This window comes from Lissotriton helveticus, chromosome 1_1 (assembly GCF_964261635.1).
Source record: "Lissotriton helveticus chromosome 1_1, aLisHel1.1, whole genome shotgun sequence".
Taxonomy (NCBI): Eukaryota; Metazoa; Chordata; class Amphibia; order Caudata; family Salamandridae; genus Lissotriton; species Lissotriton helveticus.
Genome location: NC_136057.1, coordinates 1258133894 through 1258153887, shown reverse-complemented (window position 1 = coordinate 1258153887; position 19994 = coordinate 1258133894). Strand labels below are relative to the sequence as shown.

Sequence of the window (19994 nt, the reverse complement as noted above, 5' to 3'; positions counted from 1 at the left end):
TCCAAAGGCAGCTGTGACATATTAAATCGAGGAAACCTCATGAAACTGATAGAAGCCATAGGCCTGTCAAACAAAGTCACATCACAAGATATTACCTCCATAGAATTTATTGCACCAGGCCAGGGTCAAACAAACAAACTTACCAAGGTCACCTGGCGCTCTGCGGAGGCATCAAACAAAATTTTGAGGCACATAGAGAAACCTTTAAGGTGTGGGGTATCTCCATAATCCCTGGCAGAGAACCAGATTACCCACATGTTCATCAAAACATCTGGGCTGCAGAGACCCCATGCGCAGGACCAAAAGCAGTCTATTCAGACCTGAGGAGTAAATGTAAATGTAAATGTAAATGTTTTTGAACTTGTAAAGCGCACTGCTACCCGTCCATAGGTTTCCTGGCGCTGTATAACTCTGGGGAACCCGTCCTGGCTTTCCCTGTGGGATGGTCCCTTGCTGGTAGTCCCCAAGGTGGAGCCAGGCATCCCCGGAATTGGTGGGGCCGTTGTGGAGATTAGGCAAGCTAATGCCCAGAGTTGCCGAGTGGAACCCCTGATTAGAGTAAGCACCGAAGCGAGAATTATCGAGTCCGCTGACCAAGGTCCACGACCCTGCCGCGATGGGCATTGAACCCTGGTCCCGGGCCGACTTCTGCTCTCGGGCCTGCCGCCTCTAACCAGTAAGCCACACCACTCCACAGGAGTGCCCAGGGTAAAACCCCCACCTCTAACTCAAAAAAAACAAGCAAGGGTCAGCACACACAAAACACTGGACTGGAACAGGCCTGCACATGGTCATGGTTGGCGGGGTCACTAAATTCAACCAGACTGCTACACTGACAAATTACAGTCAAAAGGCTCAAGAAGATAGCCCAATAAGGATTTGTCTTTGGAATATAAACGGGCTAGCAAACAAACTGGGGGATGAGGCCACGATCTCCTACCTACGGTAGTTCAAGATTATTTTGTTACAAGAGACATGGCTTGTGGAGCTGCAGCACTTGGAAGGGTTTAAAATTCACCATACTCCAGCAATGAAAAGGAAATCCCTGGAATGAGGAAGCGGAGGTCTAGCCATCTACATATCAGCTAATAGCGCAATTACCTCATGGAAGTTCCTCCCAGGCTCTCTAGATAGTGGGACTCACACTAAGAACCCACAATGTTAGGTCCAGGACCGTCATTTTATTGAACGTGTATATCCATCCTAACTCAGCGTCCAGGCTAACCCTTTCTGATGAGGTAAACGCAACAGTACTAAAAATTAGATCTGGGATCCCGAATGCAGACATCATACTATCTGGGGACTTTAACATGTGGCTGATGTCTGACCTACAAAAGAATGAGCTAACCAAACCACAGGAAAGCGACTGGGCCACACCACCACAGGATCGTCCCGGATGGAGCAAGGAGGACCCAAAGGGCCACGCCCTCCAAGGCCATTTGGAACATCTCGGCCTCAGAGCCCTCAATGGGCGTTTTCTTCTGGATAAGCCGCCTGGTCTCTCATTTCTATCAAAAACTGGTGCATCACTGATTGATTACTCAGCCTTTGCCTTTGGCATCATGTCTCTGGATTTGACAATAGATTAGAAAATGACCACAGCCCTAAAGAAATACTTCTCAGCATTAGGCTGATGCAACACATTCAGGCAGCGGCACAAGCTTTTGAAAGCTTTACGATCAACTTAAAACATATCAAGTGCTTAGTAAACAATCTCCAGCTCTAGCAATGGAGGCACAACACATAATAGAGAACACCAGCAGGATTACTGAAGACCCAATCGCAAACTGGACAAGCTTCACAAGGAATTTGATAGCCAGGCATGCAAAATTGACAAAGTATACAAAAGCGACCAGGTCGCAACAGCCGACCCCCTGGGACCCTGCGATACGATCAGCTAAACGTAGCATGAACTGGCTATGGCAGGAACTTAAAAGGAAGCCAATGGTCCCACTAATAATAACTAAACTGAGAGATGCCCGAAGCCACTTGAAGGCTGCCAAAAGGGAACATCTAAGGGCTCATTGGAATTCCTTTTGGCCAAACTATACCATGACATAAGGTCAAACAACCCTCGTTTTGGCGTACCATAAACAGCTTAGGGGGCATTGTCCCCAAAGTTGCCTCATCAAATATACTGGAATGTGAGTGGTACCTCTTCCTGTACAGTCATTTTAATGACCCACAAGACTTTATCTTAAATACAGAGGGCAGCAAAGCTCCAGAGGCTCAACCTTGGACAGAGAGCAATTCACCTCTAGAGCAATTCCACAAAGCGCCAATAACCGAAAAGCAAATCGATAGTTAAAATCGAGTTAACAGCATAGAGCACAGTACAGCCCCGGAGGATCAAATCCAAAAGCAGATCATAAAGGGACGGAAAGATGGGGTCCCAGGAACAGGTGGCATACCTCCAGCTCTGTTTAAGGAGGATACAGCTTTCTTGGCTTCTAAGCTAGCTCCACTCTACTCTACCGTCCTAGAAAGGAACATCATTCTACTCTTATGGCAAGGATCGATCCTCATCCCAATTTTTAAAGGAGGAGATAACAAATCTCCAGGAAACTATCTGTTGGTTGCCCTAATCGTCAACGAAGCAAAGTATTTTTCAGGGATATTGCTCAATTCACTTCGGGCATGGGCCGAGGCATGCTCAATAATCCCACCAAACCAAACTGGATTCACAAGCAATACCGGCACTACGGTCAATCTTATGGTACTTTCTTGTTTATTTGATCAGGCAGAGATTAGCACCAGTCCGATTTACATGGAGTTTATCGTCTACAAATTGGCGTTTGACAAGGTCAACAGGTCAAAGCTGTGGCAGAAGCTCTCTTCACTGAACATTCCAAACGTATTATTGAGAGCTGTGCAGCTTTTGCATCAGGACACATGGGTCAGAATGAAGATTGGAGATGGCTCAAGACTGTCATAACCAATTTCGACAACGCAAGGCCTCAAGCAAGTGTGTGTCTTGGCCCCCACACTTTTTAACTTATTTTTATCGGATCTCCCGGAAGCCCTGAATGAAGCCAATTCGCACGCACCCAAACTAGGTAGCCTCCATTTGTCAAATAAATTGTATGCTGACGATGTGTTCCTCTTAAGCCACACAAAGATAGGGCTACAAAGGCTCCTGGATGCAACTGCCGCATACTCATATAAGAGTGGGCTTCAGATAAATAATAAGAAAAACAAAATCCTGGGAGTTCGCCAAGGAAGGCCCAAGAAGATAACATGGGTCTTAAAACTAGGAGGGTATTGAAGAAACCAATTGCCACAAATATTTAAGAGTCTTCTTCAATAACAACAGAAGATATAAAAGCCATTTGGGTGAGCAAAAAAAGAAAGGAACAACGCTAGTATTCACCCTTAGTTCCATCCACAAGAAATTATTTGGCCCAACCTTCGCTCCAACACTTCAGGAGACCCAGGCAAAAGTAATTCCAACTCTAACATACTGAAGCAAGGCACTGAAAGGACTGGATTTTGGCAAACTAGATAAAATCGCTGTAAATGTTTTTAGAACGGTCTTCCAGCTACTGTCACACACCTCACCGGCACAAATCAGGCTGGAACTCGGTATCTGCAAACACTCAATGGGCAGAATGATGACCTTTCTATTGAGCTGTCATAAGCTGAGGTCGTCAAAGGAGGGCAGCCTAGCGCATCATTTATGGACCAACCTAGAAACAAACTGATGGCTAGCGAGGTACCGCTATTTGTCCTGCAGGCTTAACACCCTCGGCCTCGGAGAAGTCTGGGACCTACATGTAAGCAAAAAATGAGTTCAAGAGGTTAGCAAAAAATAGTGCAAAAAAGCTTTCCTCAGCAGAAGACAGGGCAAGCCTTGCAGCTGGAAGTCATGGTTGGATGACCCTCAAGACATGTGATCAGCTGAAATCTCAGAGTTATTTAACCTTCACCTTCAGTGCACGCACCAAGCTCCTTTTTTTAACATTGAGAATGTGGGTGATCCCATTGACATGCCATCTTCCCAAATGAAAAAGAGACCGTGCCCTGGAATCATGTTGTGTTTGCGGCCATCCTGGGAAAGACCTAATGCATCTGCTGTGCCTGTGTCCTAACTCTTGAAGGAAAGAAGGGATCTTCTACGGAGGGGCTGGACGACAAGGAGGTCAGATTGTGCAGAGGTGAAGTATTGGCCTGTTTTGATCCCTGGAACACCAACCTAAATTGTGCACTTGTTAGGTTTATGGACAGCGCAGCAAAAAAACGAGCGTAGGGGAACGGCTTAATGTTACTTCGGCCTGAGATTCAGACCCCTGGCGCATCGCAATAGCCTTTGAACAACTCTTCTTGCAGGGCAGTCAGGCACATAAATAGTTGTCAGAAACACCAAAACAAAATGACTACCGGAAGGGGAATGGCGCATAGGCCAGCTAAATCTGGGACTCAAAAGCTACTCCAACTAGGACTACAATTGCCCTTTAAGGGAATACCATTTCTAGACTTATGGACAGTGCCCCCACAAGAGAGTTTTACAATTGGGATGTTGGGTGCTTTTATCTACAGAAACCGGGGTTCTATGCTATATATATTTTTTTGTATTTTGCAAAGGTTTTATCAAATCATGCAAAAAAATGTCTTTCTTTCTTTCTGTCTTTAACTCATTTTAAGAGGACGTGCGCATATGAGGTACTCTGAAAGCCCCAAAAATAAGGTGTACATACAACTATTGTACTTAAAACAAGAGACTCTAACTTGATGCTGGTAGTCTTTGATCAAATATAAGATGCTTTACAGTGTATGTGCTCATCCATACATTTAGCTTATGAGTCTCTGGAAAAGGTGAAGCAGTGGATCATGATACATGTTTTTACATTTCTATTCTGTTAATATCATGTGACATTATACCTAGATATCAATTTAAATGACAGATAATGGAAAGAGACAGCCAACACAGTTGTAATTAGTCAAAGCCTTGCAGAAAGCCTATTGTGCTCTTTCGCAGGCCCCTTCTCTTGTCTCATATGTTTGAATGTCTCAAGAAAGGTAAACAATCTTCATTACATTTTAAACCATGTCTATATAGATAGTTTGTTTTGTTTGCAATGTGGTTTTAATTGGTTCACTGGCTATGCCTACATTGGATTAGAAGAGAACCACCATTGCTATTCATTGGATTATGTTAAATAGTTGGTAATTTCACCTGTTTGAGTGACCCGTACCAATGACACTAAACTTCATTTGTTGGCGTGCACCCATGTCTATCATCATGGCATTGTTGTAAATTGTGCATTTTATATTCCTTCATTGTAGAAGTACTGCATATATGCTACAACACTAACCAAGCTTTACCTGGTGTAGGAAGAGTTAGGTATGTCAAAATGGTAGTTGGCATAGCTTCTAGAATTGAAACAACCAAGATAAAATTGTGAAAGAACAACAGCAGTAAAATAAAAGCAATAATCAACATTCAACTTGAATTCAATATTTTCTTCAACACTGACGCATGAACCATTGACTTAGCTACATTCATGTATTGGAATAAGGCAAAACTTTGTTTATTTGATTGATTAAATGTGTACTACATTAATTTTTCTTTAAAGTGTGTTTAGTTATGTGTAACATTTTTGTATGCAAATTTGATGAGCTCCATGTACTGAAAGGATTTGATGGATTGTTAGTTGATGAAAGAAGATACTGTCCATCATTTTCTGAACATTTTTCTCTAGGTGAGAAAGTATGTGACCTCTCTTTTCTTTACATTTGTGCTGGTTTGGTTTCAAGTATGAAGGACACATAATACACATACTGTATAGCTGTTGTGTGACTGTTGTGGGCAGAGAAGTGTCTGATGGCTATGTTATTTTTAGTGGGTTCCTCACATACTAAATAAACACCATTGTTATGACAGTGTATTGAGGACAGGGTGGAAATGAATCAGGAACCCAATATAAACTATTCTAGGAAAATCGATCATTAATCATGACATGGCTTTGGTAATCAATGCATTTCTTCAAAAAAGTGTATCCATATACATTCTATTGTCTCACCTTTGTTGAAAAGGACCATGCTTGATACCTCTCAAAGTACAAACAACTTTTTGTCCAATTTAAGTCTTCCTTACACTGGCAAAACTACTGATGCAGAAAGCAAAACACAACTGCAGCACTTCATCATACCCAGAATATTGCACTAGAAGCTTCAATTAGGCGTTCATCACGACAGCAGTGAGTCCAACCCTTTGTCATAAACTGGGATAATTATGTTCATTTAGGTATTCTAAGAAGATCACAAAGGCAGCCTTAATGTAAGATTTGTTCAGAAACGGTATAGCCCTACTTGGAGGACAATGGTTGTTTGCGATTACCTTGATGATGACTACCTTGAGGTACCAATATGACAGTGACAATTTCTCAAAAGCAACTGTATGATAAAAAAATATTTTCAATCCGTTTTGCAACAATATCAACCATCATTACTGAGAACCTACACCTGCATCAACATTTTACATTACAATAAAATTAAATTGCATATTTGTTTTGAGTTATAATATTAACCTTTTTTAAACAACAATTAACCATAAGTCAAATACAATTTAAATAATAAAAACAAAACTTAATGTAAGCTTCTTTTTTAATAATTCTTTTTAGTGATAGTGAATAGTTTAATTTACTATTCCAACTCCAGTTCCCGTGGATAGTAGGGAAGGTGTTGGATAGTAAATTAAACTATTCCCTATCCTAGAGCGCCCTCCAGCGAAAGTCGTTGTAACGACTTTCTTTCTTTCTGCGTTGTAATGGTACCGCGTTGTTAGGGTTTCGTTGTAACAACGCGGTACCCAGTTATACATTTGACTTTCAGATTCCTCTGTGGAGTTGCCAGGCAGACCAAAGTTTGTTGCTGCAAAACAATGGCTCATTCACAATGTATTTCAAGGATACTGCATATTAGGTTCTATTGCTAGCTACTTATCCACTTCATAACTAATTCTTCAATGGGTTCTCCAAGGTTTGAGAAAGGTCTATTTTCCTGCAGAGAAACAAACATTGGATGATGGATAATAATGTGGTCTCCACAGATCTCACATATCTTACCAATTAGGTCTCTGTGGTGGAACACCATCCAGCCAATCTTCAAGACAATAATGCCAGATCTAGAATCAATCAAGAGTGCCTACTGGGTCTTGAAGGAGGTTCAAATTGAGCCCCATGAAATTCTTCATCAGATGTCTGATCTGTTAATCAGTCATAACAAACAGGCCCATAATGATCCTTTGGCACTGCATTAAAATCAATCTTCTATTGGTGGCCTGGGAATCAGCACATTAGGGAAATAGAATATCATTTTACTCAGTGTAGGAAAGTAGGCTCTGCTTCTATAGTTAACCCCACATTTAGGCTTGTGCTAAGCCGTATTTGAATAGTCTGACTGGGATCCTGCTAATCAGGACCTCAGTCTATCTGCTTTCCATCTAGAATGTTGTGTTCAGTACTTAGGTACATCCCAGATTGGATACTGGGGTACCCTTGTAAGTTCCTAGTATATGGTACTAAGGTACCCAGTGCAAAGGTACCCCAGAGGTCTCCCATGGGCTAAAGCATATATTATGCCACCCATGAGAGACCATTCAAAATGGAACCACAGGCCAGCCATTGCAGTCTGTGTAAGCTGGTGCTAGCACCCCTTCTAAAAATATATGTTTCCTATATCTAGGGTCACTGAACTTAAAACCTATAAGTAACCCCTATTGCAGGCTTTGCAATCCTGAAGGCAGGGTGCTTGGTTCTAAATGAGAGGGTGCCCCTGCATGAGCAGGACACCCCTGCAGCTTAAGGAGTCTATTCTCCCGGGTTGTCAGTGAAGCAGCCATATACTATATAGAGGGGCACCGCGTAATTATGAGATGACCATCTCGAAAACAGCTGCAGCAAATCCTATCATGTTTGGTATCAAACATGTTGAAATCATAACCCCACACAGTATACAGTGTGAGAGGTATGATTCCAAGCACTAGAAGAGCCCTATGTTAGGCTCTCAGTCTTTCCGGTACTAGCCTTCTTGGCCTGGACAGCACAAAATCGTTGCTGCCGCCCAGAGACCCAATTCTGCCCTCCTGCTGCTGAGCCAAGCTCGAGCAGGGGAAGACCGAACAATAGGCATCCTGTCAAAGAGAGGTGTGACCACATCCCAGAGAGGATTTAGTGTATTGGGATGGGGTGGGTGTGCTTGCCTATGCCACTCAGTCTGTATGAGGGGCACATTTGGTGTCCCTGTGCATACTCCAATTCAAACCAGTCCTGGGTGGCAGTTGGCTCCCGCTCTGGAGTGAAACTGGACAGAGGATATGGGAGTAACCTCCCCCATGTCTAGGCCCTCCCCAGGGCCCCCTGAATCTTCCCAGCCCTTTCTCTAGGGAACTTAAGGTCTTACCTGGGTGTAGGTCCCTAGAGTCATTGTCGATAGGATTCAGATCAGGAACCACAGCTCTTCTACCGTCTGAGCACTCTGGACTTCTCTGGACTTTGTTTGGGCCTTACTTTGGCTCCCTTCCAGTCTGCTGCATGGTCTGTGCCTGGGCATTATACAGGAACCTTCCAAGGCCTGTGAAGCATCAAAGACACTTGTAGTAAGCTCCCTTGAAATGAAGGAGTCACTCCCCTGCATTCGGAGGCACTGCAACTAAGTCGACCGGTCTGCTGATCCTGAGCTCCTCTGGACTCCAAAATGTTCTGCAAGCAGGTGGTGGTTTTTCACAGCTCCCGAGGCTGTCCCTAACCTCTCACCAAGTACGAGGCCAGTATCACTCATGGGGGTTGCAATAACCATACTCCTGTGCACTGTGTCAACCTGCATTTGCAAAGGCTTGTTGACTTCTTTCTAAGAAGTTCTTTGGGCTCCAAGTAGCCCCAACTTCGAGCACCTCCAGTGACCAGAATCTTCAGCCACACCGCATCCTGTGCACCATGGCCTGCACCATTTGGTGAGCTGCTTGAGGACCTCTTGCGACACCAGTGTCACCAGCCTGCTGGTCCATTTGATGGTCACCTTTGCTTTTCTTGGGCTCCCCCATTAGCTCGGGCCTGCCTTGACTCCCCTGCCTTTGGTGAGTCCCCTGGACCTTGCTGGTCCCAATGTTGCTCCTTCTTTTGATTACTGCATTGGTTGCATATAACACGGCATGTTGGTACTCCTGCCAGACACGACCCCTAAGCACTTGACATCCTTCATGGGATAGCTTGTGCATGGCTCCTGATCCTCCTTAGCATCTCCTGGCCCTCACAGCTGCAAAGTCAAGGTCACTGTCACCCATCATGCACCATCCGATGTTGGAGGACATTCATCTTCCAAGTCCCCTGGTCACTCCTGAGTGACATAGACTCTGTCCCCTCTGCTGGCAGGTACCTCCTATCTCGAATCCAGGTTTGGATTCCACCAGACACTTTCTTCTCTTCCAGCAGCAGCACTTTCATGAAGTCCTCCATTGGGGTGGACAGCAGTTTCTAACCCCACTTCACATGTATGCACCCGGTTTCCCTGGTGTAGGTAACGTGGGCTCTAGGGTATCCACGGATGGGGTTGCGCTCTCACCTTCTATTTTCAACGGGGTTTCTTCATTGTCCACTGGGGAGGGTCCTTAATCTTTTAAAATCCAACCGTGACTTACACGTAGAGTTGTACGGCGCACGCAGTGATGTTCTCACACTGCACACTCTCTCCGTGGGATTCCTATTTACTCACCTTGGGTGGTTCCTTGGGTCCCTGGCACTTCTACATCCTCTTGACCTTGTCTTGACCTGAGTCATGGTTCTCATATCACTTTCTTAGTATATGGTTTGGTCCCCCCTGTGTCCACTGTGTATTTTGTGCTATTTACGGTGTGTCTTTGCTGCAGTACTGTGTGCATTGTGCATATCTCTGGGTAGGAGATATTTCTATGTGTTAGACAGTATTATAGAATAAATACATACTTTATAAATACTTTTTGTGGTTATTTTTTTATTTGATATATACTATAAGATTGCAGTTGGTAAAACAAGCTACTTTACGCTCCATCTGGACTAAGCCTAAAGGCTGCTCTCCACAGCTACCACTTAGAGATCTTTCTAAGGTTGTCTGGACTGGTGCAAGGTGTCCACTTACATAACTGAACATCATATACCATGCCAGCTTCTTACACTAAGATACTCTAGAAAATAAGAAACACATAAGGGGAATGATGAGATCTAAAAACGCCAGCAAACTTAGAATTATGACATCACATGGATGTTTATATGGGGTATAGATATTTTTCCACTGTCCAGCAGGCACTTATATATAATCTAAATGTTCTTAAATAGGGTTTTCAACTGCAACATGTTTTTTATACAATGGTGATTAGAGAAACGTACAAGTATATCCTTTTGTATACTGTAGGTATTGATATAAAACAGCATTTCACACAACAACCCTAACTCCTTTCTAAAGGTAGTAATAGTATTCAGGAGATTTTCCACTATTAGAGCATCAGACTGTTTGTTTAATTTCTTTTGAACGTAGATAACTGGCTGTGACCTTGGTATTCCTTTGTGACTAAATAGTGACAACAGTCAAGGTAAGGCTTAGGCTCCCATTATTAGCATGTAAACATTTGCAAAACTCACAGTTGTTTGAATTCCCCCATTATTAATCCCACTGTAGGGTTCCCAAATTGACCTCTGAGAAAAGTATGAGCTGGAAAATGTTTTTAGCCTTATTTTATTCAGAGCCAATAACACTGTTTTCTGCTGTGGTTAGTTGTTGTAGGGTTCAAGAATAACTCTTCCTTAAGTTTAGGTAAAGTAACAGTGCTCCACTTAGCGGTTGTTATAAACTACTGTAAAATGGTCCAGAAATTAAGATAGGCTATGTTTTCTGAAGAATTAATTCTCAAATTGAGATTAGAGATTGGGATGGGATTGCCTGAACTGTCATAATACCAGAGTAAGTTCTGGCAAACTTGTCAGGCTATTCCTCTAAGACATGCATAAGTGGGTAGCATACATAACAGAAACACCTGTTACAGGAAGATGGTTTGGTAGATATAACTCAGTCGCAGGGCATTGTGTATAATGCGATAAGTATAATGAATGAAAATCTCTTTACCTTTATTGGGAAGGAGTTGGGGGGAAATTTTGTATTAAAGGAAATTAGTATTGCTTCTGGTAGGGTTTCCTTAGAATGTTGTGCAAGTCAGAAGGCACACCACACACTAACATTTAGCTTAGTGTGCAAGAGGTTATATTCTTCTGGTTGATGAAGTGTGTAGATGAGTAAAATTAAATGAATGTCAATAATGTATGAGAGATTGGCAATCTAATCAAATAGCGATCTTTTATACAATAAATGTGAAACTAACGTTTAAAATTGCCTTTGTTCTGGAAAATTGTCTAAATAGCACATAAAAATATTCATCTGAGGTGGGCTTGCAGCATTGTAAACAACATCCCTTGAAGCACTTTCCCTTAAAACCTTTGAACATGGTGGCCACATGTCAATTATGGCCATTTGTCATAGCAGAAATAACCTTATTTTGAATGTCTAAGGCCTTACATTTATGCTGACATGGCAATAGTCAAAACAAACACAACTGCCAGTGCTGAGAACCTTTCTCTTAGGATTTCGATCTGAAACAAAATGGTTATTATGAATGTAGCATAAAACCTGCTTTATGAATTGCAAATCAGTTTTTAATAATTCTTTTTCAATCCTTCAATGTTTGAACATGTACTTATTTTGTGCATGGAAATACAAAAATGTTTATATACATAATATTTACACAATATAAACAAGAAAATAAACGCCACAAATAAACACTATAAGAATTTGACAATTTGTACAATTCAAACACTCTTGGCCATCCAGTCATACTAACAGTCAAGCATACAAACATACACACTATGGTCTCGTTGTCAATAACCCTTTAAACATGTCAAAATAGAAAAAGTCTTTCTTGTTGTCGTGCGATATATGGTTCCGGGTTTGTCGACGCGTTTCAAACCCCGCTAGTAACTTGCAGAAAGGTTGAATATCCACTTGAAAGTGCGCGGAGGGGCCGCTGTGGCTAAGGCGTCTCAGTCTCCTTTAGTCTTTGGTGATTGCGACCCTCCGCGCACTTTCAAGTGGATATTCAACCTTTCTGCAAGTGGAGCTCTGGCTCACGAGGCAAGTGACAATTTTTGTCCTGAGGAGAACCCCGGTTACTAGCGGGGTTTGAAACGCGTCGACCAACCCGGTCTCGGGTCATTTAAACATTCATTCGTAAATGGAGCTTTTGAAAATACCGAGACTACTTTTTTCTCTATTTTTTCTACAACTTTGTTGATTACAAAAGAACTATATATCGCACGACAACAAGAAAGACTTTTTCTATTTTGACAAATTGTCAAATTGTTATAGTGTTTATTTGTGGCGTTTATTTTCTTGAAAAAGAATTATTAAAAACTGATTTGCAATTCATAAAGCAGGTTTTATGCTACATTCATAATAACCATTTTGTTTCAGATCGAAATCCTAAGAGAAAGGTTCTCAGCACTGGCAGTTGTGTTTGTTTTGATTATTCAAGTTTGGCTCAGCCTTGCTGAGTTTAGAGTCAAGGCCCCTTGTGTTTTTTGACATGGCAATAGAGCAGGACAAATAGGCTATTAGTGGTAGATTATTCACACTAATTGCTTGCAGACTGATTTAGATATCCACTTTGTGGAATCTGCTATGGTCATTGTAGGACAATGGGTTATTGATTGGGGGAGGGGGAAATGTTAAATTGAACAGATAAATCTAAAAACGTTCAGACGAAAATGTATTAACAAGTTTCATATTATATTAGCAGAGATAATTGATACTGTGGACCTTATTATGAATTTAGGGGGCCCACCACCGCTGCACTGACAGGAAGACTGCCAAATATGTGGTGCGCCGACTTGCCAGATTCTGAATTGAATTTAGGCCAGGTGGGTGGTTCTGCAGGGGTCTCATGGAGTGGGCTGTGTAAGGCTCATAGGAGAGCCTTAACTGGAGACTGCTGCTGTGATAGCACCTGCAGCACATTCCTGCATGGTGTGGCACACCATGAAGGAACAGGGGTGCAATTCCAGGTGGGCACAACATGTGCCCCTCCTGCATGCACCTGCAGGCCCAGATATGGCAGGGGGCCCTGTCAGGGTCTCCTTTGCTTCCTCCTTGCTAGTCTTTTTATGGCAGGCACACAACCACGAAATGGGCGGTGGATAGCCAATTCATAATATCCTCAGTGGTGTGGCACCGTCAGCATATTTAGGCCAGTTTTAGACCGCCAGCGCAGTGGGATCCTTGATCACAGCAGAGCCAGCAGTCTTGTAGGGGTCTGACCACTACCCTCAGATTACTGCGGGGGGATCCGCAGTGTGGCAGTGGTCGGACCACAATCATGAGTACGGCAGTCCTGTGGACCACTGTACTGGTAATAAAGCCCATTGTCTTTTTTGCATATGTTAAATGCATAATACTGAAAATATTTGGTTAACATTTACAGATGAATCTAGATCTGCAAGTACCTAAAAATATTTCTCACTTTTTGTCCCTATTGGAAGAATTTTACTCAGTGAACTATGTGACCTTTTCATTTTACCTATGCAAACATTCGGCTATTAGATATATTTCACAATTGTTTTCCTACCACTTCAAATATTAATAAAGGATAGATACAAGGGGAAATATTTGATTGCTTCAAATCCAATAGAGTAAAAATGAGCATGTTGCACAGAAAATACAAAATCAAGGTGATGTTACATCATGTTTGATTACATTATCAACATTCAAACCTGACATTCAGGCCTCCAGAAATGGATAAGGGAGACATTCCTTATCATGAATATCAAGAAAATTGAATTATTCCACTTCACGCAGTAAAACGGGAGCAATATGGACTTTTACATACTGGTATTGATCAAACCTGGAAGATTCTCTCCTTCTATGTTAGTAGGAGTAAAATCATTTGGGTACATGCTGATCCTGCCACCACACTAATACTATAAACTAAACAACCTGTAATTTATGCTTTCAAAAAATCTACCACTTAATTTCTCTTTGTCAGCTCAAAAGTGCCTTATACATCTTACTGATAATGACTGTGAGAAAAAGCCCCTTTTTCACCACTCATTACCACTTCTTTTTTTACTGATTCTGCTGTTATTTTTACTCTATGTCCTGGCCCTTTGCTGTATGAGCGCCAGCGCATGTGCCCTAACCCACACACCATGGATTAATTGTCTAACTACTAATTGCCTTATTTACTGTTCTTATAATACACTTATGGCCTAGAAGGTTGTATGTCATCTATGGACTACAGCACCTATTGTGCTATCCATTAGTGTAGCAAGCAAAACATGATTCGAATGCTACCAATGTAGTCTGACTGCTGCAGTTTAAAATTGCACCCACCTTTCAAAATAACCCTTTAAACAGGGGGAAACCTTCCTTTTAAATAATAAAATCACCCTTATGTAGGTCTGGTAGCCCACAATTAAGGGTGCATAGCATTTATAAATGAGATGTAGTAATTTAATGTCTCCATAGTCCTGCACTGACAAGCTTCCAAAAGCAATTTTTTCTCTGTGGAAGAGCCTGGCTGAAAAAAAGTAGACAGTAAAATATTATTTCTGCTATCTCAAGTTTGGACACAAGTAGAAAAGTAGAAAAATAAAACACTATTTGTAATAATTATTAAAAACAATTCAATAGTGAAGTTGGATTTTTAATAAATATTTACGAACAGTCACTTTTAGAAAGTCACCTTTTTCTTGCCCAAAGATCCTGGAGGCTGATTTATGTTAGTGCTCCAGTAGCTGTCCAGCAAGTGCTTAACCTTAATGAGGTGTGCAAACTGCTCCTAAATCAAGGACAATGGCCTGGGTGTAGGGAGGTGTTTTTCTGCACCTGGCAGTAAGATCAGTTGAGGTGGGCCAAGGAGATTAATTAGCTTCAAACAGGCCTGCCCTGTACAAGCACATGTCAGGTGGCACCTGGCAAGGATGAACTTGGTTTCCATGGTCAAACTGGCACCAAACAGTGGGAGGAGAGCTACCCCAGAACCGGTTTTGAATAACCATGGAAAAGGGGACTGCTGAATTCTAGGCCTGGATGAATGTGTAATTACACCAGCGAAATTGGTATAATTTTGATGACATCACGTAACAAATTTTTCATGAAATTACCAAGATTATGCCAGCACACTATGTTGCACAATAGGGCTACTGTTTGGGGAGAAGTTGTAATGGGAGATGTTCTGTTGGGGTAATTTCTGTACGCGAGTAGCATTGTTTTGAACATTGGCAGCAATTCCTTTAATACTGGCAGTCAAAAACCATTTCAGTTTGTTTTTTACACAGCAGCGATGATTTGGACGTGAATAACCAGAAATCCACTTGCAATTACATATTGGAGTTGAAGCTCTACTCGAATGGACCATTTGAGCAATTTTTTTAGTCCGAGATGCATTTTCCATTAATTTTGTATGATTATGCTACAGCAAATTTTGTGCAATTCACATACCCCTAGTCATTATCTACGCAACACCTCTGAGTAGGAACACAGGCTCTGCACAAGGGGAAAAGGATTTCCCCCTCTTGAATTTCGGGCTCAAGGTGCCCTGTGGGACTGTTTATAGTAGTGCCAACAGGAACTGCTGCAAATGTGGGTAGGATTGACCCAGAGAACTTTAAACCTATTGGTTAGGCACGAGTCAGAAGTCACTGCCACCCACTAGCTGGTGCCAAGCATGAATGTGGCACTCAAGGCACTATCTCCAGAACACCCTCTGTACCTGAAGAAGAACAGAAGAAGGACTACACCTGATGTTTGAAACCTGTGAGAAGACTTGGAGGGCTGGACTTGCTACCACTTGCTACCACGTGTATCCAGGATAAAGAAGTGGACTCCAAGAGCTAGTTGGCTGACCTACTGTGTGGACACAGGAAATTATGTAAGCTGCAACAGTCCTTTTCCATAAAGTGCCCAGCTGACTAGTAGTACTGGACCCTGGTGGTGGCCTCTGCTGGAGTGAGTCCTGAACCCCAAGTGTTGTTCTTCAGATCCTAGAAACCTTGGCTGCACAAAACAGGACTTCTTCTAAGATTTCTGAAAAGTAAAGACATACAACACTTTTGGCCTCTCAGATTGGGGCTAACTACCGATCCAAACTGACCAAAGCACAACTTCGCTGGGCTTAACAGTTTTCTCCAGCTTGGAGCTCAATAGCAGCAGTAGCAAATGTATTTCATCTGGCCCTCAGCAGGAAAGTATTCATCCTCTTGGAGCTCATCATCAGGTACAGCCTGAAACCTTGTCCCGCTGGAGGATCCTGAGTTCTGAAAAAAGAAACTAAGCCCAAACGATGGATCTTGAATGGGCGAAAGTGCAAGTATCAGGCCAAATAGTAGATTTCTCTGGATGCAAAATTAGAATTTTCCTGCTTAGAACTTTATCACCAGGGCCGATTGCTTGGGAAGGACCTCTTCCAACAGCTATATAGCCTTGTGAAGCTCTTCTCAGATACAGCCCATAACCTTGGACCACTGAAGGATTTTGACGTACATTTTAGGGACTATGGTCCTGATTATGAGTTTGTCCTTGTGGGAGCAGATTGCCTTGCATGCGACCTGCTCGCACACCGCCAGACTAGTATAGGGACTGCCCACCAGATTACGAGTATCCAGGTGTCTGGTGGGCTGTTTTCTCGCAGTCCCACAGCAGCACCTCTGAAATGGGCACAGCAATGGGAATGCCAACAATAGTTCCTGCACAGCATGGAGTGTACAGTCCATGCCATGCAGGAACTGGAGTGCATGCATGCAGGGGGCACATGTTGTACCCCCTTCATAAACACCATGGCTCTGAGGCAACAGGGCCCCTGTAGGGCCCCCTTTGTTTCCTCTCCACTGTGGTTTTCAAGGAGGAGGACCCGTCATGAAAACAGTGGCAAAGAGGAAACTTGTAAAATGCTTGGCAGGACCAAAGTGGTCTCACCAAGCATATTGCTGCCTCTACAATGCGGCACCACCACCAGGGAATGGCGGTTCCCAGGCGGCACCTGCGCTGCAATGGCGGTCCATGTAATAAGGTGGCCAGGGCTCCGGTGCGGCGGTGGCTGAACCACCACTGCTGGCTCCCATATGTCTGGTAGTACTCAGAACACCTGACTCATAATTAGGCCCTACGTCCCATGGTAGAATCTCTGATTGAGATGCACCTATTTAAATCCTAATTATGAGTCTGACGATCCGAGAACCACCCAACTCACGGGGGCACATCGGTAGTGGCCCTGCTAACGCTGCACAGGTGGTCCAGCCACCGCCGCACTGGCACTCTACCCTATTACAACTAGGGTGGTCGGACCGCCTTTGGAGCGTGGATGCCGCCAGGGAAATGGTGCTGCAGTGGTGTAGAGACAGCAATATGCTTGGCCGGACTGCCGCTGCCCCGCCAGGCATTTTAAAAGTTTCTTCTCCGCCACGGTTTTTATGGCAGTACCTCCTCCACGAAAAAAGTAGCACAGAGTAAATATAGGGGGCCCTACAGGCCCCCTGCTTCTTCAGAGCCACAGGGTGCATGCAGGAAGCACAACATGTCCTCCCCCTGTGTCCATGCACCCCAGTTCCTGCATGGCACAAGCCCATAACAGTGTCACTATGCCCACTCTCTTATAGAGCTCCTAAAAAGTCAACAGGAATCAGGTGCCCACCTTGTAAACATCAAGTCCTACATAACAACATTTCCCCTGGATACCACATATAACGAGGGGGCCCGACAGGAGTATAAATGCACCATTTATTCTTAAAAAGAGCTTGTTTTAAATGGTACCTTACTATGATCTCTCTTTAACATTATCAAATAATTTATTCTCTATGGATTTTTAGACTATTGTTGCTCTGTATATACACATAGCTCAGAACTGCTCTGATGGGACCGATGATTGTAGAGCAGACCTTTACATACATATGTTTTATGTTCGGCATCTAGTGGACCTCACCAGATGTTGGTGCCACGAGAATAACCAAAAAAATGACTTATGGTTTTTTGGTTACTGTATTCTCTTTATATAGCGAAGTGACACATATATATTTTGGTCCTGTAGAATGGCATAAACTTTTAGTCTAATACGGCAGAAACATGTTTACCACATAATTGGGTAATATCCATAATCCCTAATTCACGTAGCTCTTTTTAATCCTATGCACTGGGGCACCAGAATAAAGATTTTTTGCCCACCAGGAGATAGTTTTATTCACCGTATCCCTAGGTAGCTCTGCACTCTGCCCCCTCCCCATATAGGAAGTAGTACTTACAGTGCTTGTGGCACCCCCTGCTCCTCTCCCACGGGAACGTTGTAGCCCACACTGGGAAACTTGCGGTACCAGTGTGAAGACAGGTCCCTATGATGAACCATGTCACCCTTGGGAGAGTGAGGGTTCTTGTATTAGCAGAGTAGTACTTTTTAAGTCCCCCTTTTTTCTACCCCCCATACATAGTGTGAGTTTAATTTTCATTATTGTATCTTTGACTTAATAACTATTTGGTACTTCTAAATGATTTACATGTTTATTTTAAGTTAGGCCAGTGTGCTCTGTGCCAAAACTTCCAGTAGTTGTGCTCAGGTTTAAATAATTGAAACATTTGGCAGTATTAACCGGTTAGTGGTTTTATTACTTTTAGTGGATCCCATCCACCCCAATTAATAATTCACTTTCTTACAATGAGACTCTATTTTGGTAATTACAATACAGTACGGGTTTTGCCGGGCTCCAGTGCACCGCTGAAAGCTGTGCTACACTGCGGCCAGGCACATGAACAATGCAGGCAGATTATATAACAGCACTTCTGCAATGCAAGATCTTCGCTTGCTCCTCCTCACAGAAGGTTGGTTTTCAAAATACTGCTGCCTGGTTTACAAGTTATTCTCCACAACAATTTCCCACATTTTAATGATTTCCATTTTACGTAAAACGAGAAGTGTAAAAAAAACAAGAAAATCCTCCAAGTTGATGTTGCATATTCCAAAATAGAATTTCCCTAAAACAATACTTCTAGGGGAAGTTATCACCACCTGGAATTCCCTAGTGTGTGGAGACAACTATTCCCACCAGGAGAGTGTGTGGCGATAGGGCCAGATCTGCTGACTTTGGAACTGGGAGACAGATTTGAGTCCCCATGTCAACTCAAAATCTTGTGATTCTAGGCAATTTACTTAATATCTTTGTGCCTACAAAAATGAATCTAACCTTGTGTAATGTAACTGGGGTTCATGTAATGTGCTCCAATGCCCCTGGGACGGGTATGTGCTACACAGAACTGCAAACATAAAACAAACAGTTTTCAGTAAGCATTTAGCAGCACCCATCTGTTCTCTGGGTCCTTGAGCTAATCCCTAATGACACTATTGTGCTATATTCGAATTTAATTACTGAAAATTGTTGTTTAATGTAAGGAATCTATGTATTAAATGAGTGTGCTGTGGTATTCCTCATAAATAAGCATGGTTCTCTGGTAATCACTACTGTGTCTGGAACAGGCACAGCTGTGGGGGAACCACTATGGTGTCACAGGTTGTGGATTTCCATGGTGATGGAATTCGATTACTTGAATGCACCTGTCAGTTGGAAGCAGCCCTGATGATGGATGGCTAGGATCTTCTGTCAATAAAGGATCTTCAATCTACAACTGCCTTTCTCCTACTTTCTGCTTCAACAACTCTAGGCAAGGTGGTATTTTGAATTGCCACAGTGCTGTTTGTATAGTGTGAACCCAGTCAATCGGCAGCGCTGTAGTGATGTTATCTTTCAGCACTTAAGGAATATTTCGTTTTTTATGAAGCCCCCATTTATCTCACAGTCCACGTGAACTATAAGGACATTCTTATAATATTCACAATATTTCACTGTAATACATTTTTACGCCACATTCGATGTACATTGTGTTAATAAACCGTTGATGGTTGTTAAAAGCAACTAAAGCAAACTGAAGGGAGAAATAAATGT

General features: G+C 42.7%; 1 protein-coding gene across 1 annotated transcript in view; it reads right to left on the bottom strand.

Annotated features, from left to right (window-relative positions):
- MUC19 (mucin 19, oligomeric) overlaps nt 1–19994 on the bottom strand; it is a 1331159-nt gene that overhangs the window by 218444 nt on the left and 1092721 nt on the right. The window lies entirely within an intron of this gene.